Source organism: Lathyrus oleraceus, unplaced genomic scaffold (genome assembly GCF_024323335.1).
Source record: "Lathyrus oleraceus cultivar Zhongwan6 unplaced genomic scaffold, CAAS_Psat_ZW6_1.0 chrUn0049, whole genome shotgun sequence".
Lineage (NCBI taxonomy): Eukaryota > Viridiplantae > Streptophyta > Magnoliopsida > Fabales > Fabaceae > Lathyrus > Lathyrus oleraceus.
The window spans coordinates 42,320-58,257 of record NW_026112440.1 but is presented as its reverse complement, the minus strand read 5'-3'; the positions used below and the strand labels follow the sequence as shown (position 1 = coordinate 58,257).

The window sequence follows — 15,938 nt, the reverse complement described above, 5'->3', positions numbered from 1 at the left end:
TTGCTTTAATTCGTAAATCTAACACAAATTAAATAAATAATGCTATATGGTTAATGCAATACTAATATGAAAAAATGTAAACAATTAGTTGAAGTCTAATGAATACTGAAATTCTTAGGAGCTCATTACAACATACTCAACATAAATAATCAATCAGTTTAAAACCATTAACCTCAACAGAATTTGGATGATTGAAAGACACATATTTGTATTTCAACACTTAAAATAATATTAAAATGTGTGGTTCATTAAATCATGTTTAAGGTTAATAAGTTAAAGGTCCTTGTTATCTTTAAGACCCATCATTCAAATTAACATTAATGACATATGAAATTTGTGACTAACATCTAATTTAGGACAAAAATTTGTGTCAAAATAACATTATTGTTGTTTTTCATTCGTTTACTATCATCTCAGAGTAGAAAATTAACAATTTATGTATCATACACAAAATATATCACTAAGTAGCCCAAAAGAATGACTAGCGGGGATAGCTTAGTTGGGAGAGCGTCAGACTGAAGATCTGAAGGTCACGTGTTCGATCCACGTTCACCACATTATAATATGCTTATATATTTTATTTATTATATTTGAAAATCATGTTTATATGATTTATCGGCTATATTTGAAAGGTAATAACATCTATTTATAACATATTGCGGAATGAGAGGCATATAAAATCGAAATTGGGTAAATTTTATGTTCTATGATTTGTTAAACGAAAACCAAACTCTTAAACTTTCTCGCCTTCAAAGGTAAAGTTATGACCCTATTACTATCTTATCATAATGCTTAAGGGATTTGAATTGATACGATTTAAAGATACAAATTGCTTTTATATTGTGACAAAAGTGTTGAGTTCTATATCATTATATACATTCTAAAGAAAGGCATGTCCTGTAGGAATAGGTTAGATAATGGGAGTCGTATTATTTTTGGTCAGCATTTTGAATTTTATCAATTTTGTAAGTTTCACTTTCACATCGGGATGACACACGGCCTTAAACACAATGAACGCGACCCACTCATATTGGAACAATTATAATGGTTTTGCTTTATTTCATAAATCTAACACAAATTAAATAAATAATGCTATATGGTTAATGCAATACTAATATGAAAAAATGTAAACAATTAGTTGAAGTCTAATGAATACTGAAATTCTTAGGAGCTCATTACAACATACTCAACATAAATAATCAATCAGTTTAAAACCATTAACCTCAACAGAATTTGGATGATTGAAAGACACATATTTGTATTTCAACACTTAAAATAATATTAAAATGTGTGGTTCATTAAATCATGTTTAAGGTTAATAAGTTAAAGGTCCTTGTTATCTTTAAGACCCATCATTCAAATTAACATTAATGACATATGAAATTTGTGACTAACATCTAATTTAGGACAAAAATTTGTGTCAAAATAACATTATTGTTGTTTTTCATTCGTTTACTATCATCTCAGAGTAGAAAATTAACAATTTATGTATCATACACAAAATATATCACTAAGTAGCCCAAAAGAATGACTAGTGGGGATAGCTTAGTTGGGAGAGCGTCAGACTGAAGAATTGAAAGTCATGTGTTCAATCCACGTTCACCGCATTATAATATGCTTATATATTTTATTTATTAAATTTGAAAATCATGTTTATATGATTTATCATCTATACTTGATAGGTAATAACATCTATTTATAACATATTGCGGAATGAGAGGCATATAAAATCGAAATTTGGTAAATTTTATGTTCTATGATTTGTTAAACGAAAACCAAACTCTTAAACTTTCTCGCCTTCAAAGGTAAAGTTATTACCCTATTACTATCTTATCATAATGCTTAAGGGATTTGAATTGATACGATTTAAAGATACAAATTGCTTTTATATTGTGACAAAAGTGTTGAGTTCTATATCATTATATACATTCTAAAGAAAGGCATGTCCTGTAGGAATATGTTAGATAATGGGAGTCGTATTATTTTTGGTCAGCATTTTGAATTTCATCAATTTTGTAAGTTTCACTTTCACATTGGGATGACACACGGCCTTAAACACAATGAACGCGACCCACTCATATTGGAACAATTATAATGGTTTTGCTTTATTTCATAAATCTAACACAAATTAAATAAATAATGCTATATGGTTAATGCAATACTAATATGAAAAAATGTAAACAATTAGTTGAAGTCTAATGAATACTGAAATTCTTCGGAGCTCATTACAACATACTCAACATAAATAATCAATCAGTTTAAAACCATTAACCTCAACAGAATTTGGATGATTGAAAGACACATATTTGTATTTCAACACTTAAAATAATATTAAAATGTGTGGTTCATTAAATCATGTTTAAGGTTAATAAGTTAAAGGTCCTTGTTATCTTTAAGACCCATCATTCAAATTAACATTAATGACATATGAAATTTGTGACTAACATCTAATTTAGGACAAAAATTTGTGTCAAAATAACATTATTGTTGTTTTTCATTCGTTTACTATCATCTCAGAGTAGAAAATTAACAATTTATGTATCATACACAAAATATATCACTAAGTAGCCCAAAAGAATGACTAGTGGGGATAGCTTAGTTGGGAGAGCGTCAGACTGAAGAATTGAAGGTCACGTGTTCGATCCACGTTCACCGCATTATAATATGCTTATATATTTTATTTATTAAATTTGAAAATCATGTTTATATGATTTATCATCTATACTTGAAAGGTAATAACATCTATTTATAACATATTGCGGAATGAATTTGTTAAACGAAAACCAAACTCTTAAACTTTCTCGCCTTCAAAGGTAAAGTTATTACCCTATTACTATCTTATCATAATGCTTAAGGGATTTGAATTGATACGATTTAAAGATACAAATTGCTTTTATATTGTGACAAAAGTGTTGAGTTCTATATCATTATATACATTCTAAAGAAAGGCATGTCCTGTAGGAATATGTTAGATAATGGGAGTCGTATTATTTTTGGTCAGCATTTTGAATTTCATCAATTTTGTAAGTTTCACTTTCACATTGGGATGACACACGGCCTTAAACACAATGAACGCGACCCACTCATATTGGAACAATTATAATGGTTTTGCTTTATTTCATAAATCTAACACAAATTAAATAAATAATGCTATATGGTTAATGCAATACTAATATGAAAAAATGTAAACAATTAGTTGAAGTCTAATGAATACTGAAATTCTTAGGAGCTCATTACAACATACTCAACATAAATAATCAATCAGTTTAAAACCATTAACCTCAACAGAATTTGGATGATTGAAAGACACATATTTGTATTTCAACACTTAAAATAATATTAAAATGTGTGGTTCATTAAATCATGTTTAAGGTTAATAAGTTAAAGGTCCTTGTTATCTTTAAGACCCATCATTCAAATTAACATTAATGACATATGAAATTTGTGACTAACATCTAATTTAGGACAAAAATTTGTGTCAAAATAACATTATTGTTGTTTTTCATTCGTTTACTATCATCTCAGAGTAGAAAATTAACAATTTATGTATCATACACAAAATATATCACTAAGTAGCCCAAAAGAATGACTAGTGGGGATAGCTTAGTTGGGAGAGCGTCAGACTGAAGAACTGAAGGTCACGTGTTCGATCCACGTTCACCGCATTATAATATGCTTATATATTTTATTTATTAAATTTGAAAATCATGTTTATATGATTTATCATCTATATTTGAAAGGTAATAACATCTAGTTATAACATATTGCGGAATGAATTTGTTAAACGAAAACCAAACTCTTAAACTTTCTCGCCTTCAAAGGTAAAGTTATTACCCTATTACTATCTTATCATAATGCTTAAGGGATTTGAATTGATACGATTTAAAGATACAAATTGCTTTTATATTGTGACAAAAGTGTTGAGTTCTATATCATTATATACATTCTAAAGAAAGGCATGTCCTGTAGGAATAGGTTAGATAATGGGAGTCGTATTATTTTTGGTCAGCATTTTGAATTTCATCAATTTTGTAAGTTTCACTTTCACATCGGGATGACACACGGCCTTAAACACAATGAACGCGACCCACTCATATTGGAACAATTATAATGGTTTTGCTTTATTTCATAAATCTAACACAAATTAAATAAATAATGCTATATGGTTAATGCAATACTAATATGAAAAAATGTAAACAATTAGTTGAAGTCTAATGAATACTGAAATTCTTAGGAGCTCATTACAACATACTCAACATAAATAATCAATCAGTTTAAAACCATTAACCTCAACAGAATTTGGATGATTGAAAGACACATATTTGTATTTCAACACTTAAAATAATATTAAAATGTGTGGTTCATTAAATCATGTTTAAGGTTAATAAGTTAAAGGTCCTTGTTATCTTTAAGACCCATCATTCAAATTAACATTAATGACATATGAAATTTGTGACTAACATCTAATTTAGGACAAAAATTTGTGTCAAAATAACATTATTGTTGTTTTTCATTCGTTTACTATCATCTCAGAGTAGAAAATTAACAATTTATGTATCATACACAAAATATATCACTAAGTAGCCCAAAAGAATGACTAGTGGGGATAGCTTAGTTGGGAGAGCGTCAGACTGAAGATCTGAAGGTCACGTGTTCGATCCACGTTCACCGCATTATAATATGCTTATATATTTTATTTATTAAATTTGAAAATCATGTTTATATGATTTATCATCTATATTTGAAAGGTAATAACATCTATTTATAACATATTGCGGAATGAATGAGAAACGAAAAAAATCGAAATTGGGTAAATTTTATATTCTATGATTTGTTGAAATACGAAAACAAACTGTTAAACTCTTAAACTTTCTCGCCTTCAAAGGTAAAGTTATGACCCTATTACTATCTTATCATAATGCTTAAGGGATTTGAATTGATACGATTTAAAGATACAAATTGCTTTTATATTGTGACAAAAGTGTTGAGTTCTATATCATTATATACATTCTAAAGAAAGGCATGTCCTGTAGGAATAGGTTAGATAATGGGAGTCGTATTATTTTTGGTCAGCATTTTGAATTTCATCAATTTTGTAAGTTTCACTTTCACATCGGGATGACACACGGCCTTAAACACAATGAACGCGACCCACTCATATTGGAACAATTATAATGGTTTTGCTTTATTTCATAAATCTAACACAAATTAAATTAATAATGCTATATGGTTAATGCAATACTAATATGAAAAAATGTAAACAATTAGTTGAAGTCTAATGAATACTGAAATTCTTAGGAGCTCATTACAACATACTCAACATAAATAATCAATCAGTTTAAAACCATTAACCTCAACAGAATTTGGATGATTGAAAGACACATATTTGTATTTCAACACTTAAAATAATATTAAAATGTGTGGTTCATTAAATCATGTTTAAGGTTAATAAGTTAAAGGTCCTTGTTATCTTTAAGACCCATCATTCAAATTAACATTAATGACATATGAAATTTGTGACTAACATCTAATTTAGGACAAAAATTTGTGTCAAAATAACATTATTGTTGTTTTTCATTCGTTTACTATCATCTCAGAGTAGAAAATTAACAATTTATGTATCATACACAAAATATATCACTAAGTAGCCCAAAAGAATGACTAGCGGGGATAGCTTAGTTGGGAGAGCGTCAGACTGAAGATCTGAAGGTCACGTGTTCGATCCACGCTCACCACATTATAATATGCTTATATATTTTATTTATTATATTTGAAAATCATGTTTATATGATTTATCGGCTATATTTGAAAGGTAATAACATCTATTTATAACATATTGCGGAATGAGAGGCATATAAAATAGAAATTGGGTAAATTTTATGTTCTATGATTTGTTAAACGAAAACCAAACTCTTAAACTTTCTCGCCTTCAAAGGTAAAGTTATGACCCTATTACTATCTTATCATAATGCTTAAGGGATTTGAATTGATACGATTTAAAGATACAAATTGCTTTTATATTGTGACAAAAGTGTTGAGTTCTATATCATTATATACATTCTAAAGAAAGGCATGTCCTGTAGGAATAGGTTAGATAATGGGAGTCGTATTATTTTTGGTCAGCATTTTGAATTTTATCAATTTTGTAAGTTTCACTTTCACATCGGGATGACACACGGCCTTAAACACAATGAACGCGACCCACTCATATTGGAACAATTATAATGGTTTTGCTTTATTTCATAAATCTAACACAAATTAAATAAATAATGCTATATGGTTAATGCAATACTAATATGAAAAAATGTAAACAATTAGTTGAAGTCTAATGAATACTGAAATTCTTAGGAGCTCATTACAACATACTCAACATAAATAATCAATCAGTTTAAAACCATTAACCTCAACAGAATTTGGATGATTGAAAGACACATATTTGTATTTCAACACTTAAAATAATATTAAAATGTGTGGTTCATTAAATCATGTTTAAGGTTAATAAGTTAAAGGTCCTTGTTATCTTTAAGACCCATCATTCAAATTAACATTAATGACATATGAAATTTGTGACTAACATCTAATTTAGGACAAAAATTTGTGTCAAAATAACATTATTGTTGTTTTTCATTCGTTTACTATCATCTCAGAGTAGAAAATTAACAATTTATGTATCATACACAAAATATATCACTAAGTAGCCCAAAAGAATGACTAGTGGGGATAGCTTAGTTGGGAGAGCGTCAGACTGAAGATTGAAGTCATGTGTTCGATCCACGTTCACCGCATTATAATATGCTTATATATTTTATTTATTAAATTTGAAAATCATGTTTATATGATTTATCATCTATACTTGATAGGTAATAACATCTATTTATAACATATTGCGGAATGAGAGGCATATAAAATCGAAATTTGGTAAATTTTATGTTCTATGATTTGTTAAACGAAAACCAAACTCTTAAACTTTCTCGCCTTCAAAGGTAAAGTTATTACCCTATTACTATCTTATCATAATGCTTAAGGGATTTGAATTGATACGATTTAAAGATACAAATTGCTTTTATATTGTGACAAAAGTGTTGAGTTCTATATCATTATATACATTCTAAAGAAAGGCATGTCCTGTAGGAATGTTAGATAATGGGAGTCGTATTATTTTTGGTCAGCATTTTGAATTTCATCAATTTTGTAAGTTTCACTTTCACATTGGGATGACACACGGCCTTAAACACAATGAACGCGACCCACTCATATTGGAACAATTATAATGGTTTTGCTTTATTTCATAAATCTAACACAAATTAAATAAATAATGCTATATGGTTAATGCAATACTAATATGAAAAAATGTAAACAATTAGTTGAAGTCTAATGAATACTGAAATTCTTCGGAGCTCATTACAACATACTCAACATAAATAATCAATCAGTTTAAAACCATTAACCTCAACAGAATTTGGATGATTGAAAGACACATATTTGTATTTCAACACTTAAAATAATATTAAAATGTGTGGTTCATTAAATCATGTTTAAGGTTAATAAGTTAAAGGTCCTTGTTATCTTTAAGACCCATCATTCAAATTAACATTAATGACATATGAAATTTGTGACTAACATCTAATTTAGGACAAAAATTTGTGTCAAAATAACATTATTGTTGTTTTTCATTCGTTTACTATCATCTCAGAGTAGAAAATTAACAATTTATGTATCATACACAAAATATATCACTAAGTAGCCCAAAAGAATGACTAGTGGGGATAGCTTAGTTGGGAGAGCGTCAGACTGAAGAATTGAAGGTCACGTGTTCGATCCACGTTCACCGCATTATAATATGCTTATATATTTTATTTATTAAATTTGAAAATCATGTTTATATGATTTATCATCTATATTTGAAAGGTAATAACATCTATTTATAACATATTGCGGAATGAGAGGCATATAAAATCGAAATTTGGTAAATTTTATGTTCTATGATTTGTTAAACGAAAACCAAACTCTTAAACTTTCTCGCCTTCAAAGGTAAAGTTATTACCCTATTACTATCTTATCATAATGCTTAAGGGATTTGAATTGATACGATTTAAAGATACAAATTGCTTTTATATTGTGACAAAAGTGTTGAGTTCTATATCATTATATACATTCTAAAGAAAGGCATGTCCTGTAGGAATAGGTTAGATAATGGGAGTCGTATTATTTTTGGTCAGCATTTTGAATTTCATCAATTTTGTAAGTTTCACTTTCACATTGGGATGACACACGGCCTTAAACACAATGAACGCGACCCACTCATATTGGAACAATTATAATGGTTTTGCTTTATTTCATAAATCTAACACAAATTAAATAAATAATGCTATATGGTTAATGCAATACTAATATGAAAAAATGTAAACAATTAGTTGAAGTCTAATGAATACTGAAATTCTTAGGAGCTCATTACAACATACTCAACATAAATAATCAATCAGTTTAAAACCATTAACCTCAACAGAATTTGGATGATTGAAAGACACATATTTGTATTTCAACACTTAAAATAATATTAAAATGTGTGGTTCATTAAATCATGTTTAAGGTTAATAAGTTAAAGGTCCTTGTTATCTTTAAGACCCATCATTCAAATTAACATTAATGACATATGAAATTTGTGACTAACATCTAATTTAGGACAAAAATTTGTGTCAAAATAACATTATTGTTGTTTTTCATTCGTTTACTATCATCTCAGAGTAGAAAATTAACAATTTATGTATCATACACAAAATATATCACTAAGTAGCCCAAAAGAATGACTAGTGGGGATAGCTTAGTTGGGAGAGCGTCAGACTGAAGAACTGAAGGTCACGTGTTCGATCCACGTTCACCGCATTATAATATGCTTATATATTTTATTTATTAAATTTGAAAATCATGTTTATATGATTTATCATCTATATTTGAAAGGTAATAACATCTATTTATAACATATTGCGGAATGATGAAACGAAAACCAAATCTAAAAAAGGTAAAGTTATTACCCTATTACTATCTTATCATAATGCTTAAGGGATTTGAATTGATACGATTTAAAGATACAAATTGCTGTTAAACTCTTAAACTTTCTCGCCTTCAAAGGTAAAGTTATTACCCTATTACTATCTTATCATAATGCTTAAGGGATTTGAATTGATACGATTTAAAGATACAAATTGCTTTTATATTGTGACAAAAGTGTTGAGTTCTATATCATTATATACATTCTAAAGAAAGGCATGTCCTGTAGGAATAGGTTAGATAATGGGAGTCGTATTATTTTTGGTCAGCATTTTGAATTTCATCAATTTTGTAAGTTTCACTTTCACATTGGGATGACACACGGCCTTAAACACAATGAACGCGACCCACTCATATTGGAACAATTATAATTGTTTTGCTTTATTTCATAAATCTAACACAAATTAAATAAATAATGCTATATGGTTAATGCAATACTAATATGAAAAAATGTAAACAATTAGTTGAAGTCTAATGAATACTGAAATTCTTAGGAGCTCATTACAACATACTCAACATAAATAATCAATCAGTTTAAAACCATTAACCTCAACAGAATTTGGATGATTGAAAGACACATATTTGTATTTCAACACTTAAAATAATATTAAAATGTGTGGTTCATTAAATCATGTTTAAGGTTAATAAGTTAAAGGTCCTTGTTATCTTTAAGACCCATCATTCAAATTAACATTAATGACATATGAAATTTGTGACTAACATCTAATTTAGGACAAAAATTTGTGTCAAAATAACATTATTGTTGTTTTTCATTCGTTTACTATCATCTCAGAGTAGAAAATTAACAATTTATGTATCATACACAAAATATATCACTAAGTAGCCCAAAAGAATGACTAGCGGGGATAGCTTAGTTGGGAGAGCGTCAGACTGAAGATCTCAAGGTCACGTGTTCGATCCACGCTCACCACATTATAATATGCTTATATATTTTATTTATTATATTTGAAAATCATGTTTATATGATTTATCGGCTATATTTGAAAGGTAATAACATCTATTTATAACATATTGCGGAATGAGAGGCATATAAAATAGAAATTGGGTAAATTTTATGTTCTATGATTTGTTAAACGAAAACCAAACTCTTAAACTTTCTCGCCTTCAAAGGTAAAGTTATGACCCTATTACTATCTTATCATAATGCTTAAGGGATTTGAATTGATACGATTTAAAGATACAAATTGCTTTTATATTGTGACAAAAGTGTTGAGTTCTATATCATTATATACATTCTAAAGAAAGGCATGTCCTGTAGGAATAGGTTAGATAATGGGAGTCGTATTATTTTTGGTCAGCATTTTGAATTTTATCAATTTTGTAAGTTTCACTTTCACATCGGGATGACACACGGCCTTAAACACAATGAACGCGACCCACTCATATTGGAACAATTATAATGGTTTTGCTTTAATTCGTAAATCTAACACAAATTAAATAAATAATGCTATTGGGTTAATGCAATACTAATATGAAAAAATGTAAACAATTAGTTGAAGTCTAATGAATACTGAAATTCTTAGGAGCTCATTACAACATACTCAACATAAATAATCAATCAGTTTAAAACCATTAACCTCAACAGAATTTGGATGATTGAAAGACACATATTTGTATTTCAACACTTAAAATAATATTAAAATGTGTGGTTCATTAAATCATGTTTAAGGTTAATAAGTTAAAGGTCCTTGTTATCTTTAAGACCCATCATTCAAATTAACATTAATGACATATGAAATTTGTGACTAACATCTAATTTAGGACAAAAATTTGTGTCAAAATAACATTATTGTTGTTTTTCATTCGTTTACTATCATCTCAGAGTAGAAAATTAACAATTTATGTATCATACACAAAATATATCACTAAGTAGCCCAAAAGAATGACTAGTGGGGATAGCTTAGTTGGGAGAGCGTCAGACTGAAGATTGAAGGTCACGTGTTCGATCCACGTTCACCGCATTATAATATGCTTATATATTTTATTTATTAAATTTGAAAATCATGTTTATATGATTTATCATCTATATTTGAAAGGTAATAACATCTATTTATAACATATTGCGGAATGAGAGGCATATAAAATCGAAATTTGGTAAATTTTATGTTCTATGATTTGTTAAACGAAAACCAAACTCTTAAACTTTCTCGCCTTCAAAGGTAAAGTTATGACCCTATTACTATCTTATCATAATGCTTAAGGGATTTGAATTGATACGATTTAAAGATACAAATTGCTTTTATATTGTGACAAAAGTGTTGAGTTCTATATCATTATATACATTCTAAAGAAAGGCATGTCCTGTAGGAATAGGTTAGATAATGGGAGTCGTATTATTTTTGGTCAGCATTTTGAATTTCATCAATTTTGTAAGTTTCACTTTCACATCGGGATGACACACGGCCTTAAACACAATGAACGCGACCCACTCATATTGGAACAATTATAATGGTTTTGCTTTATTTCATAAATCTAACACAAATTAAATAAATAATGCTATATGGTTAATGCAATACTAATATGAAAAAATGTAAACAATTAGTTGAAGTCTAATGAATACTGAAATTCTTAGGAGCTCATTACAACATACTCAACATAAATAATCAATCAGTTTAAAACCATTAACCTCAACAGAATTTGGATGATTGAAAGACACATATTTGTATTTCAACACTTAAAATAATATTAAAATGTGTGGTTCATTAAATCATGTTTAAGGTTAATAAGTTAAAGGTCCTTGTTATCTTTAAGACCCATCATTCAAATTAACATTAATGACATATGAAATTTGTGACTAACATCTAATTTAGGACAAAAATTTGTGTCAAAATAACATTATTGTTGTTTTTCATTCGTTTACTATCATCTCAGAGTAGAAAATTAACAATTTATGTATCATACACAAAATATATCACTAAGTAGCCCAAAAGAATGACTAGTGGGGATAGCTTAGTTGGGAGAGCGTCAGACTGAAGATTGAAAGTCACGTGTTCGATCCACGTTCACCGCATTATAATATGCTTATATATTTTATTTATTAAATTTGAAAATCATGTTTATATGATTTATCATCTATATTTGAAAGGTAATAACATCTATTTATAACATATTGCGGAATGAGAGGCATATAAAATCGAAATTTGGTAAATTTTATGTTCTATGATTTGTTAAACGAAAACCAAACTCTTAAACTTTCTCGCCTTCAAAGGTAAAGTTATTACCCTATTACTATCTTATCATAATGCTTAAGGGATTTGAATTGATACGATTTAAAGATACAAATTGCTTTTATATTGTGACAAAAGTGTTGAGTTCTATATCATTATATACATTCTAAAGAAAGGCATGTCCTGTAGGAATAGGTTAGATAATGGGAGTCGTATTATTTTTGGTCAGCATTTTGAATTTCATCAATTTTGTAAGTTTCACTTTCACATTGGGATGACACACGGCCTTAAACACAATGAACGCGACCCACTCATATTGGAACAATTATAATGGTTTTGCTTTATTTCATAAATCTAACACAAATTAAATAAATAATGCTATATGGTTAATGCAATACTAATATGAAAAAATGTAAACAATTAGTTGAAGTCTAATGAATACTGAAATTCTTAGGAGCTCATTACAACATACTCAACATAAATAATCAATCAGTTTAAAACCATTAACCTCAACAGAATTTGGATGATTGAAAGACACATATTTGTATTTCAACACTTAAAATAATATTAAAATGTGTGGTTCATTAAATCATGTTTAAGGTTAATAAGTTAAAGGTCCTTGTTATCTTTAAGACCCATCATTCAAATTAACATTAATGACATATGAAATTTGTGACTAACATCTAATTTAGGACAAAAATTTGTGTCAAAATAACATTATTGTTGTTTTTCATTCGTTTACTATCATCTCAGAGTAGAAAATTAACAATTTATGTATCATACACAAAATATATCACTAAGTAGCCCAAAAGAATGACTAGTGGGGATAGCTTAGTTGGGAGAGCGTCAGACTGAAGATTGAAGGTCACGTGTTCGATCCACGTTCACCGCATTATAATATGCTTATATATTTTATTTATTAAATTTGAAAATCATGTTTATATGATTTATCATCTATATTTGAAAGGTAATAACATCTATTTATAACATATTGCGGAATGAGAGGCATATAAAATCGAAATTGGTAAATTTTATGTTCTATGATTTGTTAAACGAAAACCAAACTCTTAAACTTTCTCGCCTTCAAAGGTAAAGTTATGACCCTATTACTATCTTATCATAATGCTTAAGGGATTTGAATTGATACGATTTAAAGATACAAATTGCTTTTATATTGTGACAAAAGTGTTGAGTTCTATATCATTATATACATTCTAAAGAAAGGCATGTCCTGTAGGAATAGGTTAGATAATGGGAGTCGTATTATTTTTGGTCAGCATTTTGAATTTCATCAATTTTGTAAGTTTCACTTTCACATTGGGATGACACACGGCCTTAAACACAATGAACGCGACCCACTCATATTGGAACAATTATAATGGTTTTGCTTTATTTCATAAATCTAACACAAATTAAATAAATAATGCTATATGGTTAATGCAATACTAATATGAAAAAATGTAAACAATTAGTTGAAGTCTAATGAATACTGAAATTCTTAGGAGCTCATTACAACATACTCAACATAAATAATCAATCAGTTTAAAACCATTAACCTCAACAGAATTTGGATGATTGAAAGACACATATTTGTATTTCAACACTTAAAATAATATTAAAATGTGTGGTTCATTAAATCATGTTTAAGGTTAATAAGTTAAAGGTCCTTGTTATCTTTAAGACCCATCATTCAAATTAACATTAATGACATATGAAATTTGTGACTAACATCTAATTTAGGACAAAAATTTGTGTCAAAATAACATTATTGTTGTTTTTCATTCGTTTACTATCATCTCAGAGTAGAAAATTAACAATTTATGTATCATACACAAAATATATCACTAAGTAGCCCAAAAGAATGACTAGCGGGGATAGCTTAGTTGGGAGAGCGTCAGACTGAAGATCTGAAGGTCACGTGTTCGATCCACGTTCACCGCATTATAATATGCTTATATATTTTATTTATTAAATTTGAAAATCATGTTTATATGATTTATCATCTATATTTGAAAGGTAATAACATCTAGTTATAACATATTGCGGAATGAGAGCCATATAAAATAGAAATTGGGTAAATTCTATGTTCTATGATTTGTTAAACGAAAACCAAACTCTTAAACTTTCTCGCCTTCAAAGGTAAAGTTATGACCCTATTACTATCTTATCATAATGCTTAAGGGATTTGAATTGATACGATTTAAAGATACAAATTGCTTTTATATTGTGACAAAAGTGTTGAGTTCTATATCATTATATACATTCTAAAGAAAGGCATGTCCTGTAGGAATAGGTTAGATAATGGGAGTCGTATTATTTTTGGTCAGCATTTTGAATTTCATCAATTTTGTAAGTTTCACTTTCACATCGGGATGACACACGGCCTTAAACACAATGAACGCGACCCACTCATATTGGAACAATTATAATGGTTTTGCTTTAATTCATAAATCTAACACAAATTAAATAAATAATGCTATATGGTTAATGCAATACTAATATGAAAAAATGTAAACAATTAGTTGAAGTCTAATGAATACTGAAATTCTTAGGAGCTCATTACAACATACTCAACATAAATAATCAATCAGTTTAAAACCATTAACCTCAACAGAATTTGGATGATTGAAAGACACATATTTGTATTTCAACACTTAAAATAATATTAAAATGTGTGGTTCATTAAATCATGTTTAAGGTTAATAAGTTAAAGGTCCTTGTTATCTTTAAGACCCATCATTCAAATTAACATTAATGACATATGAAATTTGTGACTAACATCTAATTTAGGACAAAAATTTGTGTCAAAATAACATTATTGTTGTTTTTCATTCGTTTACTATCATCTCAGAGTAGAAAATTAACAATTTATGTATCATACACAAAATATATCACTAAGTAGCCCAAAAGAATGACTAGCGGGGATAGCTTAGTTGGGAGAGCGTCAGACTGAAGATCTGAAGGTCACGTGTTCGATCCACGTTCACCGCATTATAATATGCTTATATATTTTATTTATTAATTTGAAAATCATGTTTATATGATTTATCATCTATATTTGAAAGGTAATAACATCTATTTATAACATATTGCGGAATGAAGACGAAAACCAAATAAAATCGAAAGGTAAAGTTATAATATTTATCTATCATAATGCTTGATTTGTTGATACGAAAAAACAAAACTCTTAAACTTTCTCGCCTTCAAAGGTAAAGTTATTACCCTATTACTATCTTATCATAATGCTTAAGGGATTTGAATTGATACGATTTAAAGATACAAATTGCTTTTATATTGTGACAAAAGTGTTGAGTTCTATATCATTATATACATTCTAAAGAAAGGCATGTCCTGTAGGAATAGGTTAGATAATGGGAGTCGTATTATTTTTGGTCAGCATTTTGAATTTCATCAATTTTGTAAGTTTCACTTTCACATCGGGATGACACACGGCCTTAAACACAATGAACGCGACCCACTCATATTGGAACAATTATAATGGTTTTGCTTTATTTCATAAATCTAACACAAATTAAATAAATAATGCTATATGGTTAATGCAATACTAATATGAAAAAATGTAAACAATTAGTTGAAGTCTAATGAATACTGAAATTCTTAGGAGCTCATTACAACATACTCAACATAAATAATCAATCAGTTTAAAACCATTAACCTCAACAGAATTTGGATGATTGAAAG

At 28.3% G+C, this 15,938-nt stretch overlaps 4 non-coding genes across 4 annotated transcripts; all 4 read left to right on the top strand.

The window, feature by feature from the left end:
• The first annotated feature begins 484 nt into the window (after nucleotides 1-484).
• Nucleotides 485-557, top strand: TRNAF-GAA (transfer RNA phenylalanine (anticodon GAA)). The gene has a single exon. It is a non-coding gene; the product is annotated as a tRNA-Phe (tRNA).
• A 4,043-nt stretch (nucleotides 558-4,600) lies between these two features.
• TRNAF-GAA (transfer RNA phenylalanine (anticodon GAA)) lies at nucleotides 4,601-4,673 on the top strand. Its single transcript has one exon. It is a non-coding gene; the product is annotated as a tRNA-Phe (tRNA).
• Nucleotides 4,674-14,104: 9,431 nt separating this feature from the next.
• TRNAF-GAA (transfer RNA phenylalanine (anticodon GAA)) lies at nucleotides 14,105-14,177 on the top strand. Its single transcript has one exon. It is a non-coding gene; the product is annotated as a tRNA-Phe (tRNA).
• Nucleotides 14,178-15,154: 977 nt separating this feature from the next.
• Nucleotides 15,155-15,227, top strand: TRNAF-GAA (transfer RNA phenylalanine (anticodon GAA)). Its single transcript has one exon. It is a non-coding gene; the product is annotated as a tRNA-Phe (tRNA).
• The last annotated feature ends 711 nt before the right edge of the window (nucleotides 15,228-15,938 follow it).